This window comes from Pristiophorus japonicus, chromosome 4, assembly GCF_044704955.1.
Source record: "Pristiophorus japonicus isolate sPriJap1 chromosome 4, sPriJap1.hap1, whole genome shotgun sequence".
NCBI lineage: Eukaryota > Metazoa > Chordata > Chondrichthyes > Pristiophoridae > Pristiophorus > Pristiophorus japonicus.
In genome coordinates, this window is record NC_091980.1 from 158714760 (window position 1) to 158731060 (window position 16301).

Genomic DNA, 16301 nt, shown 5'->3' on the forward strand with positions numbered 1-16301 from the left:
GAGATCCCACGCAGGGTCATCACTTTTTGGTCCTGTGAATAAAGGTTAGGGTCACAGTGACCTTGTCTGCAGAATGTGCCTCGTGTTGATTTACAGTAGTGTGTAAGGAGACAACAAGTTGCATCCTCAAAGGTGATTGGTCTGCCATACCCAAGCAAATGTGCGAGGAGACCAAACCTTACATTCGTTGCAAAGATGAACTGTTTATTCAGTCGGATTGTATACTTTGGGGCAATCGTGTTGTTATGCCCAAGAAAAGAGAGAGAAATTTGTACGTGAGCTACATAGCACACATCCCGGCATTGTAATGATGAAAGCCATCACCATCAGTGAATCGGGACTTTCAATCACTGACATGTTAAATGAAAATGGACTTTCAATCCCTGACATGGCCATTGCCACTCCCACCAGGTCAGCCACCCAGCCACCAGTCACAACAGACTCTGAACACTCACCCAAGGCTGGAGTTGAACTGAGACGGTCAATCCGGGAGCGTAAAACACCAGACCGTCTCAATTTGTAAAAGACTGTGATAATATCTCAGAGGGGGGTATTGTCATGTATGTACTTTTGGGATCACTTGCCACTAGATGGCGTCACTGTTGGAGGCCATTGGGCTGCACGCACATGTGTGCAGCCCAAGTATAAAAGGCCAGCCATTTTGTATATTAGTCACTTTGGGCCTCAATAAAGCAAAGCCAAGGTCATACCTTTTGGAGTTAAATAGTACTCAGTCTAACAGTTAATGCACACACAACAGAGATTTCAGCACCTAATGAAATATAATCACCTGTATCATGTTCATTTCAACACTTGTGCATTCCCATGACTAAATCATATCTGTCTCTTTTCTCCTCCAGGGTCATCACACAAAATACAGCAGACCCTTCCCTTTTTGGATGAGGATTCCTCAGAGGAGCTTATTCCTGCAGAGGGTGCACCAGTGCGGGACACGTGCGCACCAGGACAGGGCACGTGCGCACCAGGACAGGGCACGTGCGCACCAGGACAGGGCACGTGCGCACCAGGACAGGGCACGTGCGCACCAGGACAGGGCACGTGCGCACCAGGACAGGGCACGTGCGCACCAGCCATCAGCATATAAGCACTTCAGTTGGATGCTGTTAGCTAGTTAGGTGGGATCTCACCAGTTCACAAATAACCATGAGCAGAAAGTGGTGGTAGGGACAGCTGTGGAGTCGGTCATTTGGATAAAGGATGCTGAACGCGGGGCTGCCATCAATGAAAAGGAGAATGATAGCGGGTCAGCAGCAACTGTGCGAGGTATGGCCATTATTTATCCCTCAACCAACATCACTAAAAATTATCTGGACATTACCCACATTGCTGTTTGTGGGACCTTGCTGTGCGCAAATTGGCTGCCACATTTCCTACAATACAACAGTGACTACATTTCAAAAGTACTTCAATGGCTGCAAAGCACTTTGGGATATCCTGAGATCATGAAAGGCGCTATATAAATGCAAGTCTTTTTTTCAGGTGAACCACAGAACTAACCCGCCCTATGCCATCTTTCACACCCTGTCCACCCTCTCCTTGGAAATGTACTTGTGATCGCCCCAAAGAAAAAGATCCACCTTACTGCTCTTAGTGGTACTTCCTGGAATTACAGGACCTCTCAAACAATCCACCTTCACAAAAGGACTAGTCTAATTCATAATTGCCAGTATGGATTTTCACGTGATCAATACACTCATGACCTTGTTGCCTTTATTATATTACTCTGGTCCTGAATCCTTCAGTGAATCAAGTCATTTTCCTGCCTTCAATAGAATCTGGCACCAGAAGACGAACATGTCTTATGACTTCCCCCTAAACTATGTTTGTGGCTATGTAATTTCCTTTCAAATCACTCTGCAGTTGATGGCTCATCTTTTGACAAGTATTATTGTAGAGATTACCCAAGGCTCAGTCCATTGTCAGACACTCACCCTATCGGCGACCTTCCCTGCTCATCAGCCCACATCCGGCAAATAACAGGGATACAGCGATTTACTTGTACTTCTTGCAATTTAGTTTACTCTATTCGCTGCTCACAATGTGGTCTCATTTGCATTGGGAGACCAAACGCAGATTGGGTGACTGCTTTGTGGAGCACCTCCGGACAGTCCACAAGCGTGACACCGAACTTCCGGTCGCCTGTCACTTTAATTCTCCGCTCCACTCTCACTCTGACCTCTCTCTTCTTGGCCTCCTACACTGTTCCAATGAAGCTCAATGTAAGCTCACCTTTCAATTAGGCACTTTATAGCCTTCCGGACTCAACACTGAATTCAACAATTTCAGACCATAATCTCTGCTCACATTTTTTCGGATGGCAGCTGTTGATGATTCTGTTATTTCTATCTTCTAGACTCATCTTTTGCTTCTTTACTTGTCCCATTACCATTTCCTTTTGCCTTACACCACCATCCCTTTTGTCATTTCATCTCTCCTGCCTTCCACCCTATCACAGACCTTCCTTTTTGTTCATTCCTCCCTCCCCCCTTTCCCTACCCCTGCACTTGCTTAAAACCTGTTACATCTCTCACCTTTTCCAGTTCTGACGAAACCTTGAAAATTTAACTCTGTTTCTTTCTCAATCGATGTTGCCTAACCTGCTGAGTACTTTCAGTTTTTTACTGCAAATAACTCTGCTCTATATTCAATAGCTTGTTTCTTTCAATTTTTCAAAGACAACAGGGTTGATATTAACCCTCCTCCGATGGACAGAGGGGGTCATTGGTTAAAAATTTAAAATCACGTAACGTGACCCCAACATGCTGCATATGCGCCTGCCGTCATTTCTATGGCAGCAGGTTGCATGGTGTATCTGTGTCCCACTCTTGAGGGGCGGGACAGTTCATTATAATATTTAAATCAGGCTCCCACAGTGCAATTGAGAGCCTGATTTAAATTTAACACTGGCTGGCCCGGTTTTCCGGGGCTTGAACAGAGAGACCTGGGGATATAGGTGCGCAAATCGTTGAAGATGGCAGGACAGATTGAGAAAGTGGTTAAAAAAGCTTACGGGATTCATAAATAGAGGCATAGAGTACAAAAGCATGAAAGTTATGATGAACCTGTATAAAACACTGGTCCGGAGTCAACTGGAGTATTGTGTCCAATTCTGGGCACCACATTTTAGAAAGGATATGATGGCCTTAGAGAGGGTGCAGAAAAGATTTACAAGAATGGTTCCAGGGGTGAGGGACTTCAGTTATGTGGATAGACTGGAGAAGCTGGGATTGTTCTCTTTAAAGCAGAGAAGATTTGATAGGGATGTGGGACAGAGTAGATAGAGAGAAACTGTTCCCATTAGCGGAAGGGTCGAGAATCAGAGGGCACAGATTTAAGGTGATTGGCAGAAGAACCAAAGGCGACATGAGGAAAAATGTTTTTACGCAGCGAGTGGTTAGGATCTGAAATGCACTGCCTGAGAGGATGATGGAAGTAGATTCAATCGTGGCTTTCAAAAGGGAATTGGATTAATATCTGAAGGAAAAAATTTGAAGGGTTACGGGGAAATTGTGGGGGAATAGGACTAGCTGAATTGCTCTTGCAGAGAGCCGGCACGGGCCTCATTCTGTGCTGTAGCCATTCTATGATTGAGAAACTTGGCAGCTAAAAAGAGACAGGAGCAGCTGGATTAAGCTCATGGGTCAGAAGTGCTTCCCCCGGCCCCTCAAGCAAATTTTCTGCTCATCGCAGCGTCTCGTCACTACCACGATCAGCCGATCCCCACCCTTAAAACTCATGATTATTCCTTCTTTCCTTCACTCCCTGCTGCCATGCTCCGAGCCCCCCCCACGAAGCCCCGATCTTTTCCAATTACCTAGCCTCCGACCATTGGCTTTCCTACCCGGCATCGTGCCAGCCTACAGAATTTATAAAATTAGAAAGAGATCCTGCTGTTAAAATTCGGCAGGACCTTCCCATTCCTGGGATTTTCGACCAGATGTTGAACTGGATCAGTCACAACAACAACTTGTATTTATAAAGCACCTTTAACCGAGTAAAGCAGCCCAAGGAGCTTCATAGGAGCGAGATCAGACAAAATTCAACACCAAGCCACCATAAGGAGATATTGGGGTAGATGGCTAAAAGTTTGGTCAGATGTAGGTTTTAAGGAGCATCTTCAAAGAGAGCAAGTGAGGCGGCGAGCTATAGGGAGGGAATTCCAGAGCTTTGTACCTTGGCAACTGAAGGCATGACCGCCAATGGTGGAAAGATTTAAATCAAAGGTTCTCAAGAAGCCAGAATTGGAGGAGTGTAGAGATCTCAAATGGTTGTATGACTGAAGGAGGTTAGAGAGATAGTAAGGGGCAAGGCCATGGAGAGATCTGAAAAACACGGATGAGAATTTTAAAATCGAGGCGTTGTTTAACTAGGAGCCAATGTAGGTCAGCGATCACAGGGGTGATAGGTGAACTGGACTTGATGCGAGTTAGGACATGGGTAGCAGAGTTTTGGATGACCTCAAGTTTATGGAGAGTGGAAAGATGGGAGGCCAGCCAGGAGTGCGTTAGAATAGTCAAGTTTAGAGGTAACAAAGGCACGGTTGAGGATTTCAGCAGCAGATGAGCGAGGTAGGGGCGGAGTCGGGCGATGTTAGAGGTGGAAATAGACGGTCTTAATGATGGTGGTTGGTAGCTTATTGCAAGGTTAACTACGACACCAAGGTTGCGAACAGTCTGGTTCCGCCTCAGACTCAGTCACATCAACATTGCAACAACAAGAGCAGGGCAGATGCTGGGTACTCTGCAACAAGTGCCTTACCTCCTGACGCCTCAAAGATAGTCTGAAGTCAGAAGTACGATTAAATACTCATCACTTGACCAGATGGGTGCAGCCACAATACTCACGAAGCTTAACACCATCTAGGACAAAGCAGTTCAACTGATCGGTGACCCTGTCACTGGATTCAATACCCACTCCCTCCATCACTGGTGCACAGTGGCTGCAGTACGTATTGTCTACAGGATGCACGGCAACAATTTCCAAGGTTACTTTGACAGCACCTTTCTTCCCTGTGACCATTATCACCATGAAGGTCAAGAGTGGCAATGTTGTGGGAACACCATCTCCCCCAAGTTGCCCTCCAAGTCACACACCATCCTGACTTCGACATATACTGCCGTTCCTCCACAGTCACTGGGACAATATCCTGGAATTACTTACTGTACATCATTGTGGGAGCACCATCACCACAAGGACTGCAGCAGGACATTCTTCTCAGGGCAACTAGGAATGGGCAATGAATACAGGCCTTGCCAGTGTCACCCACGTCCTGAGAAAAAATAATAATAAAACAGACACGTTTGCCATTAAAGGGGAGATCTACTACTATCCACACGCATCAGTTACCTAAAGTCATAAAGACACTGCCTCAAATGAAGTCTGCAGTCATACGAAGACTGATGGTAAACAAGCTGCTTAGTAGATGACGTATTTACAGGTAAAGCTTCTGGCCTTTAGAATCTGATCAACTGTGCTCTGAACAGGTACAAAGCTATGTTTGGCTCAATGCAGGTATTTACTGATGCAAATCTGCATTTGTTAGGGCATTATAAATTTCACCTAAAAGGCTTACATTGAAGCTTATATATATATATGTTTAAGTACATATATTATACTTGTTCAATAACTGCTGTAGAAGGAAAATTCAAGATTGATTCTAACAAATGTGTGTGTACTGAAGCATATAGCTTTTTGCAAACCACTTCAGAAACAGCCAAAAAAACAATGATCTCAAGTCCAACAATCAAGTATGCGTTCAGTGTTAACAAAACTTTCATAGGAAACTTGATCAGGGAACAAGAAAGTTGAGACAGCAATTAAACTGGCAGCACACAAATAAAAGAATGATGATAACTTCTTGGAATGGTAAATGATTTGGTGTGGAACATAGCAGACTGGTCTAACACATCAGCAACTAAGAATATTCACAGAAAAGAACATCCATTGGTAAAAATTACACAACAGATTTGAAAGGTACTGTATCACATGAACTTGTACTTAGTTTTTATGATCTGAAAATATCTACGAAGATCCGTACTGATGCAAATCAATATGGGTTAGGTAATCTATTGATCTAGAAACAGGACTCAAAAGCAGCAGCCAATTCACCTGGACAGTTCTGCACAGAAAAGCAAAACATTAGCAAATATTATTTTCTTACAACTGGAATTCTGTCTGTCTTGGAGAGGCGGGACACTCAATTATCATATTTAAACCAGGCTCCCACAGTACAGTTGGGAACCTGATTTAAATTTAATAGCTGCTGGTCGGGTTACCCAGGGTTCGGGAAACCCAGCAGCGAAAGGGTTCAGAAGTTGAGTGCTTTTTATAGCAGTCCTTGTGGGCCAGGAGGAGCAGGAGCACTCCCCGGCCCATCAAGGAAGCTTTCAGCCTCCTTTTTGTTGATCCTGGCCGGTTGCCAGGTGGGAAATGGAAAAAAATTATAATGAGATCTTGTCGTTAAATTCAGCAGGACCCCACGGGTTTCCCCCATGCTACTGTGCTTCACACATCTCCTCGTAAATGTGGGGGCCTATGATTCTATAAGAACAAAGTCAATCAACACCGCTTTGGATCATTATAAAGCAGAACCTGTTATAGAAACATAAAAACATAGAAAATAGGTGCAGGAGCAGGCCATTTGGCCCTTCGAGCCTCTACCACCATTCAATATAAGATCATGGCTGATCATGCAACTTCAGTATCCCATTCCTGCTTTCTCTCCATACCCCTTGATCCCTTTAGCCGTAAGGGCCACATCTAACTCCCTTTTGAATATATCTAACGAACTGACCTCAAACAACTTTCTGTGGTAGAGATTTCCACAGGTTCACAACTCTAAGTGAAGAAGTTTCTCCTAATCTCGTTCCTAAATGGCTTACCCCTTATCCTTAAACTGTGATCCCTGGTTCTGGACTTCCCCAACATCGGGAACATTCTTCCTGCATCTAACCTGTCCAATCCCGTCAGGATTTTATATGTTTCTATGATATCCCCTCTCATTCTTCTAAATTCCAGTGAATATAAGCCTAGTCAATTCAGCATGGAAGATTGTGCTCTGGAATAGCGGTTGAAACATTTTGGTGCCCTGAAAGCTTAGCAAAGCTGGCACACAAATAGCAGTGCTGGCAACAATTGTGCCATCCAAACAGATTTCTCACTTTGGGTCAGACTGTAAACAAGAAGTGAGCAGCATTACATCCCAAAAATGTGAACAAATTTATCTGTCCAAGAAACTGTCTAAATGGCAGCAAGAGACAGGACTGACATCGTTTTACACACGTAGGCTGCATTGCATTTCTTTTTGCATGTAGCTGTGTAAAGCCTACTAATTTTCCTTTTTAATTTGCACGTTCAGATGTGATGGCCGGAATATTTACCCGCTGACGTACCGGGAACTGGGGGGGGGCGGGTGGGGGTGGGTGTGGGGTCCAGTAGCTACAGCGCATCTGTCAGTGGCTTTTCAACTCAGCCACTGCATTTGCATCTGACATCTGGGTTTCCTGACCAATTAGCGCAAGATGACGACACACATGGAAATATTTCAACTGAGGAATTTAAAGGAATAATGCAAAGATGACAGTTGAAGGATGTGGAGGTGGGAGAAACAGAGGAAGGAATAAAGAATGAAGGCTCAACATGCGAAGGCTACGCCTCGCTTCAATGATCCGTTCCTAGACCTGATGCTGCGAGGTGCGAGAGCCCACAGGGAGATATTATTCCCTGCTGACGGGAGGAAGAAGCCAGCCTCAAATGACCAAGGAGGCATTACTAGAGATTGCAGAGGTGGTCAGCCGCTGGAGTGTGTTGCCACACTCCTGGATACAGTGCAGGAAGTGCTTTAATGACCTAATGACGGCAGGAAAGGTGAATACAATGGCACATTCAATTACAGTTTGATGTGTTACCCCAACCCCCTCATTCTGCCTTCCCAAGCCTATTCCTGCACAACACTACTCACACCAACTTACCTTGCAGGAACACCCATGCCTCTCTGTCTATGCACTTTATCACATCCCCATCTGACGCTCACCCTCATCTTAATGTAATGCCATGCCTCTCCCTCAGTCACCCTAAACAAATTCCATTCCACTCATTCCATGACTCTCACCCAAAGGTCTCTGGTTTTCCTCCTTGCAGGAGGAGAAGAGAGCACAGAACACTAGAGGCAGAGAACCAGAGGTGGCCCTCCAGTCAACGCCACACTGACAGCTGCAGAGGAGGATGCTCTGGAGATAAGTCGAGTTTTGGCATGCTAGGTGGTCAGAGATGGAGGCCTCCCAGCTACCTGGTGACACAGTCACATGGTATACAACAGTCACTCATGCTGACTTGATGTTAGCAGCCAGTGAAATTTGAACATGTGCATAATGTTCACTTAAAAGATTCTTACCATGACAGTTCTAATTCAGGTCTTTAATCTCCCACAGGTCCATCAAGTCTCCCACAGGAGGTGGTGCCAGAGGAGGACTCAGCACACCATGCATCAGTGCAGATACACACACATCGGTGGGACCAGTAGGACAAATAGTTGTGTTGTCACCTGGACTTTCACACATCACAAGCAGAGCAGATTTCGGAGACAGGGACAGCGGTGGAAAGTCCTTGTCGGAGGGAGCAGGACGCTCCAAATTCTGCTCAGCTGGACGCAGATACTGAACCTCAGGAGGCCATCGACAAAGAGGATGATTTGGGAGCAGCAGCAAAGAAGTGAGGGGGCTTTGGCAGGCTATCCAGAATGGAAGAGTCTGTCTCAAGCATAAGTGGCATGATGTTGCAGGTCTTAGCTATGATTTGTTCATCTATGGAAAGAGTGGCCAACTGCATGGAGCATCAAACACGGCAGTCAAACAAGTGCATGCTGGCCCTCGCCATTGGCTTGCACACTCTGAATGCCACCTTAACTAGGATAGATCAAAGCCTACCCTTGGCTGATCAGCGCTTCACTGATGTGCAGCAAAGTGCTCTCCGGCTCATTGCTGGCGGGGAGGTGCGGATAGGCCATGAGATGAAAGATGGAAAAATAATAATAACAACTTATGTTTATATTGCGCCTTTAACATAGAAAAACATTCCAAGGCGCTTCACAACAGAATTACAAGACAAAAGAGATAAATTTGACACCGAACCACAAAGGAAGAAATTAAGGCAGATGACCTTAAGGCTTATTTAAAGAGGTAGGCTTTAAAAAGCGTCTTGAAAGGAAGAAAGAGAGATAGCGAGGCAGAGAGGTTTAGGCAGGGAGTTCCAGAGCTTAGGCTCCAGGCAGTTAAAGGCACGGCCACCAATGGTTGAGCAGCTATAATGAGGGATGTTCAAGAGGCCAGAATTTGAGAAGCGCAGACATCTTGTGGGGTTGTAAGGCTGAAAAGGATTACAGAGATAGAGAGGGGCAAGGCCATGGAGTAATTTGTAACAAGGATGAGAATTTGAAATTGAGGTTTAACCGGGAGTCAATGTAGGTCAGAAAGCATAGGGGTAAAGAGTGATCTGGACTTGGTGCGAGTTAGTACACGGGCTGCTGAGTTTTGGATGACTTCAAGTTTACGTAGTGTAGAATGTGGGAGGTCGGCCAGGAGTGAATTGGAGTAGTCAAGTCTAGAGGTAACAAAGGCATGAATGAGGGTTTCAGCAGCAGAAGAGCTGAGGCAGGGGCGGAGGCGGGCAATGTTATGGAGGTGATAAAAGACGGTTTTAGTTATGCCGCGGATATGTGGCTGGAAACTCATTTCAGGGTCAAATATGACACCTAGGCTGCGAACAGTCTGGTTCAGCCTCAGATTGACTCCATTCCTCTCTCCCTAGCATCAATGATTAGGGATCGCAGTTTGTGGAGGGGACCAAAGATAATGGCTTCGGTCTTCCCAATATTTAATTGGAGAAAACTTCTGCTCATCCAGTACTGGATGTCAGACAAGCAATCTGACAATTTAGACACCAAGCAGGGGTTGAGAGAAGTGGTGGTGAGGTAGAGCCGGGTGTCGTCAGCGTACATGTGGAAACTGACTGTGTTTTCGGATGATATCGCCAAGGGGCAGCATATGGATGAGAAATAGGAGGGGACCAAGGATAGATCCTTGGGGTCACCAGAGGTAATGATGCGGGAATGGGAAGAGAAGCCATTGCAGGAGATTTTCTGGCTACGAATAGATAGAGAAGAATGGAACCAGGCGATTGCAGTCCCATCTAGCTGGACTTTGGTGGAGCGGCGTTGGAGGAGGATGGAGTGGTCAACTGCGTCAAAGGCTGCAGACAGGTCCAGAAGGACGAGGAGGGATAGTTTGCCTTCTAAAAGGGGGACATAGAAGTGGGGACTCTGCTCAAAGCGCTTCCACTTCTCACCCGCTGCACCTCGAGTCTGCCTTTGCACAGGTGTAGCATTCTTTGGCGGGACCTTCACGGGCTCCAAAACCCAGAGGACATCTGCCAAGAGCATCTCAGCAGTTAGAGCAGGGATGTTAGCAGCCTGCGTCTACCTCTGCTGAAGCCACAGGGATTGCACGACGTAGGAGTAGTCGGAAAAGGAAGAAGAAACATTAGTAGTTGCGTTAGTGTCTGCACATGGGTGTGTTAGACATGTCACACTGTTAAAATTTCTATATAAACTTGAGCCACATATAAAATTATTTCTTTGCACCACTTTCCCCATGTTGCCCATTTTTCTCTGTAGCCTATCAAGTGGCCTTCTCAGTTCTGGTGAGTGGTAAGACAAGACCGAGCAAAGGGAGTCTGTGAAAGGGGTGTTTTATTGAGTGCAGACATGCTTTGTGCTGCGGGGTTCGGGGGGTAGTGGGTAAGTGGGTTCAACATTTGCCAGATGGGTGCAGTGGTGCAACCTAACTAAATTTTGCCATGGTGGGTCTATCCCGAGCATCAATGAGTGCCGCGGCTGGTGCCATGGCCTCCTCCTCCTGTTGATCTTCCTCCTCTGAAGATGCACTGTGCTCTGCGCCTTGCTCTTCCTGCAGCTCCAATCCTCGCTGCTGTGCTTTGTTGTGCACAGCGCAGCACACCACAATCATTCTCGAGACTCTGGTGCGTATGGAAGGGCACCTTCAGCACCCCTATTTTCCTGCTCAATCTCACATTTTCATATGGTTTTGATTGTAGCATTCTTGGGCCTCAATGCTTGGACTCCTCGCGAATGTCATCAGCCACGTCTTAAGTGGATAGCCCTGGTCGCCAAGCAGCCAGCAAGTCTGGTCGGAGGTGCAAAGAGCTCAGAGAAGGTGGACTAGTGCAGGACGAATGCATCATGGCAGCTCCCTGAGAATCTTGCAGACACCTGCATAATTATTTTTTTGTGGTTTCAGACGAGCTTGATAAGAGTGGAAACCCTTACGGTTCACAACACTCCTGGATGATCTGGGGGTGCTTTGATTGCCACATGTTGATCAAACCCTGCATCTGTGGGAAGCCAGCCACAGCCGAAAACCCGAGCGCACACTCATTCTGACTGGCTTCATCAATGGCAAAGTTTACATCATTGCCTGCCCTGACAAACATTGCATCGGTCACCTGTATGATGCATTTGTGGGTCACTGACCGCGAAATCCTGCAGAAGTCTCTGGCAGATCCCTGGAATGAGCCTGAGGCGAAGAAGTTGAGGGCGATGGTCACTTTGACAGCCACTGGTAAAGCTTGGCCACTCGTTCCAGTTGGCTGAAAATGTCTGTCACGAGCGGACGCAATACCCTGAGCCTCCTGAGGCACTGGTGTACGGATATGTCAAGGAAGCTGATCCTCTGCCTAAATACCGTGTATCGCCTCTGTGCTCATCCCCTCTCTCCTGTGGAGCCGCAGGTCTGTAAGGCATGGCTGCTGCTGCTCCTGCTCACTTTGATCCTCATCTGATGTCCAAGGTGAAACAGCATAAGCAGCACCCATGCTGATCTGATATATGAGAGATGGAAAGTGGAGATCAGACACACAAACCTCAAGTCACCTCCAAAGTAGCGAGAGTGACCTTCAATGTAGTGAAAGTTAGCTCCAAAGTAGTAGAAACTACCTCTAAAGTTGTAGAAATCATCTGCAAAGTAAAAGAAAGACTTGCATTTATATAGAGCCTTTCATGACCACCAGACATCCCAAAGCGCTCTGCTGCCAATTAAGTACTTTTTGAAGTGTAGTCACTGTTGTAATGCAGAATATGCGGCAGCCAATTTTCGCACAGCAAGTTCCCACAAACAGCAATGTGATAAATGATCAGATAATCTATTTCAGTGATGTTGATTGAGGGATAAATATTGGCCAGGGCACCGGGAACAACTCCCCTGCTCTTCTTTGAAATAGTGCCATGGGATCTTTTACATCCTGAGGGGGTTTAACATCTCATTCGAAAGACTGCACCTCCGATAGTGCAGCACTCCCTCAGTACTGCACTGGAGTGTCAGCTGAGATTTTGTGCTCAAGTCTCTGGAGTGGGACTTGAACTCACACCTTTTGACTCAAAGAGGTGAGAGTGTTATCCACTGAGCCACGGCTGACATTGAAAGTACTGAAAGCAAACTTTCTGAACAAGTGCTATGAGCAAAAGTCTTTGACTTAGCCAAGGAAGCAGGTGTGAAGACTCGATATTTATTCGCTGTTTTTTGCCCGTCATTTGTTCGGCCTCCTCAATTGCTGCTGTGCTCTCGCCTTGCTTACACTGGCGAGGTTCAGGAAGCCCAGGAAACCCATGCACCTGCAGTGAAAGTTGAAAACCCCTGTTAACTACTTAACAGCTTTAAATTAGCAACCCACCCGCCTCTCCCCAGGGGGTTTCTCGCCGCAGTCGAACGCGCTCCAGTCAAATGCAGAAGTCGGCGGGTGAGAGCCAGCTTCCAGACGCCTTGTCTTTAACCACCCTCCCACTCCAAAACCACTCACTCTTTGCTGTTAAAATTCCACTTGAAGATTTTTGATGTTCTTTTCACAATAAATAATTCAGTTTATGAATTTCTCTATATAATTCCATGTACATAAATTTAAAACTATAAAGAGGGACCATAAATATAAATCCAGAAACAGAGTTTTAATGGTGGGTTGTTTTTTTGGATGATAATAGTGGTTGCATAAGTAACAAAACAAACTTGAATGAGATGGATTCAGTAATTGTATCAATTAAATGTGATTAAAAGCAAGATTAAGATTAAAAGTTTTAATCACAAGATTAATGGTGTTTCATTTTGTAATAGCTTGATAGCACTAGTTAGAATATATTGGTTGAGTTTAATTTAGTACAACTGACTATTGGTGTAAACAAATAAAAATTATTTAGTGCCTAACAAAGTTGTTAAATTAGTTTGACCCTGATAAAAATGTTCAACAGCATGATACAAATCCATATTTGGGTTAGTTTGCCAGGTCAGCTGTGTAGCAAAATGATTTTGGCAGTACATAAAGGATAAAAATCCAAGTACCAGCAGCAGTACCAAAATAGAAGCAAAGCACAAATATCTTAGTTCATTGACTATTTTAAGATTAATTTGTTGCCATTCCTTACTGCAGTTGCTTGGATGATGTTCTTACTGCTGTTGTTGGAGCTGTCCTGGATACATAAACACTGCAAGTGTTTGGACATGTGATCAAATTGCTGTGAACTTTTAAAAGGGAACTACAATGTAGGTGTAACTATATAAGGAAAGACAATGGGGCCAAAATTGCCCACCGCCCGAAACAAGTCGCACAAATGCATGGGGCAGACAATCCGGAGAAATTCAGCGTTTTGGGTGACGTTTCCGGTCGGAGCGATGTTGGTGTGGGGAGCAGGGCAGAATTGGGGGAGAGGCGGAGTACCCGTCACTAGCGGAGCGGAAGTGGGGTCGGGTCGGAGTACCCGTCACTAGCGGGGCGGAAGTAGGGGCAGGGCGGAATTGCCGACACTCAAAGGCACCAGCGCTGCCGCGTCACAACGTCCCTCCCCTTCAGTTAAAAGGAGAGGGCCACTGCGAACTCTGCAGCGACTTCAGTGGCAAACACTGGGCCACCAGGGAGGGTTTCGGCTGGGGCAGCGGCCTGGCACCCAAGTGTGCCAGTCTGCCTGTTGGTGGCCCAGCCGAACCCGTGGGCATAATTGTCGGCTCGACCAACAAAAAAAACATGGAGTCGCTGGTAGTGCCACCTCTCCTTTAACAGTGGCCACTCCCCCAGCCACAGGTAGTGTAATGACAGCAAAAGCTGTCAGTGGCATTGAGCGGCGACGGTGTCGCTTCCACGGGGCAACTTTCGAAAGGGTCAATTTCCCGCGGGGCAATTCCTGGAAGGAATCGCCACCGGTTGGTAAGGGGTCGGCGCGTGTACGCTGCAGCGGGAAAACGGGCAGAGCGGTCCCCTACACCACTCAAAACTGAGGAAGAGCAATATCTAAAATGGCGGGCCCGCCGCAGAGACTTGGTGCCAGTCCGCACCAACCCGTGGCCGCCGCATTTGAGGCGACCACAGGCCTTATAGAAAGGGGCAATTTCAACCCCAATCTTCTCTTAGCAGTCCCTCAGAGTCGAGCATGACTTGCTTCCACACTAAAAATGAGTTCTAAAGTGACAGATGAGTCCAATGCGGGACCTACAATCTCTGTCACAGGTGGGGCAGATGCTGGCTGAAGGGACGGGTGGGTGCGGTGCTTGGGTTATCTTACGCTCCTTCCGCTGTTTGCGCTTGGCTTCCGCGTGCTCTCGGCGAAAGGGCTCGAGGTGTTCGGTGTCTTCCCGGATGCTTCTCCTCCACTTTGAGCGGTCTTGGACTTTTTCAAGGAGGCTTTGAGGATGTCCTTGGATCGTTTTCTCTGCCCACCTGGGGCTCACTTGCCATGACGGAGCTCCGAGTAGAGCGCTTGTTTTGGGAGTCTCGTATCGGGCATGCGGACGATGTGGCCCATCCATCGGAGCTGATCGAGCGTGGTCAGTGCTTCGATGCTGGGGATGTTGGCCTGAGCGAGAACTATCCTGCCAATGGATTTGCAGGATCTTGCAGAGGCAGCGTTAGTGGTACATCTCCAGTGCTTTGAGTTGCCTGCTGTACATATTCCATGTCTCTGAAGCATATAGGAGGGTGGGTTTCACTACTGCTCTGTAGACTATGAGTTTGGTGCTGGGTTTGAGGGCCTGGTCTTCAAACACTCTCTTCCTCGGGCGACCGAAGGCTGCACTGGTACACTGGAGGCGGTGTTGGACATTGTCACCAACGTCAGCCCTTGTTGACAGTAGGCTCCCAAGGGACGGAAAATGGTCCACTTTGTCCAAGGCCTTGTTGTGGATTTTGATAATCGGGGACAGGAGCAGGTTGGTAGAGGACCTTTGTCTTACGGATGTTTAGTGTAAGGCCTATGCTCTCGTACGCTTCAGTGAAGCAGTTGACGATGGTTTGGAGTTCGACCTCCGAGTGAGCGCAGATGCAAGCGTCGTCTGCGTACTGTAATTCAATGACAGAGGATGGGACGACCTTGGATCTGGCCTGGAGGCGATGGAGGTTGAACAGTTTCCCGTTGGTTCTGTAGATTAGCTCCACTCCAGCGGGGATCTTACTGAGGGCGAGATGGAGCATTGCAGCAAGGAAGATCGAGAAGAGTGTTGGTGCGATGACACAGCCTTGCTTGACCCCAGTTCGTACGTGAATTGAGTCTGTGGTGGATCCGTTGGTCTGGATCATGGCTTGCATGTCATGCGATAGCCTTTTTGGTAGCAGTTTTCATTTTTCTCAGTTCACTATCATCTCTACAAGCTGCAGGGGCGACCCTAACCGTTAGGTTTGATGTGAGGGAGAGAGGGAATAAATATGCACATTCCTTTAAAACATTAACATTTCGATGTACTTTGCTTTCCTTCCAATCAGAGGCCAGAGGGAAGATCAGAAGCCTAAGGACAGATCGGAAAGATCGTGGGAAGAAATCGGAAGGGTTGGGGGAGAGATCATAAGGGTTGGAAAGAGATCGGAAGGGTCGGGGGTGGTGTCCGATCGCAGTGTGTGAGTTAAGCAGGTAAACTGGATCCAGCAGTTAACTTTAAAGGCACCTACTTTCTAGATCCAACAGTCCTCGCCTGTTAGCTGTCAGGTTTCCTTAGGCCCGGAAAACCCGGCCAATCAAGGTTAAATTAAAAATGGTGGTTAAATATGAGGCACGCAGCCTCATCATAATATTTAAATGGCCAGCCCGCCTCCTGGGAGCGGGTTCCTTACCCACCCCAGTAAAACCAAGAGTGGGTTGGGATCGGGATTCAGATTAACATTTTCACATCCCACCCGACCCAAACCCATCCATTTTGGGGGGTTAGAATTCCCCCCCTTTGAGACACAGACACAGGCAC

General features: G+C 46.9%; 1 protein-coding gene across 9 annotated transcripts in view; it reads right to left on the reverse strand.

Moving 5' to 3' along the window:
• The window catches only part of LOC139263132 (coiled-coil domain-containing protein 9-like), a 367644-nt gene that overhangs the window by 231327 nt on the left and 120016 nt on the right, over positions 1–16301 (reverse strand). The window contains exon 2 of one of the 9 annotated variants that reach the window (XM_070878729.1): positions 5182–5290. The exons of the other annotated variants lie outside the window; for them this stretch is intronic. The gene's annotated coding sequence lies outside the window, so the exon portion shown is untranslated. The remainder of the gene's footprint in view (positions 1–5181; positions 5291–16301) is intronic. 9 annotated transcript variants of the gene reach the window in all.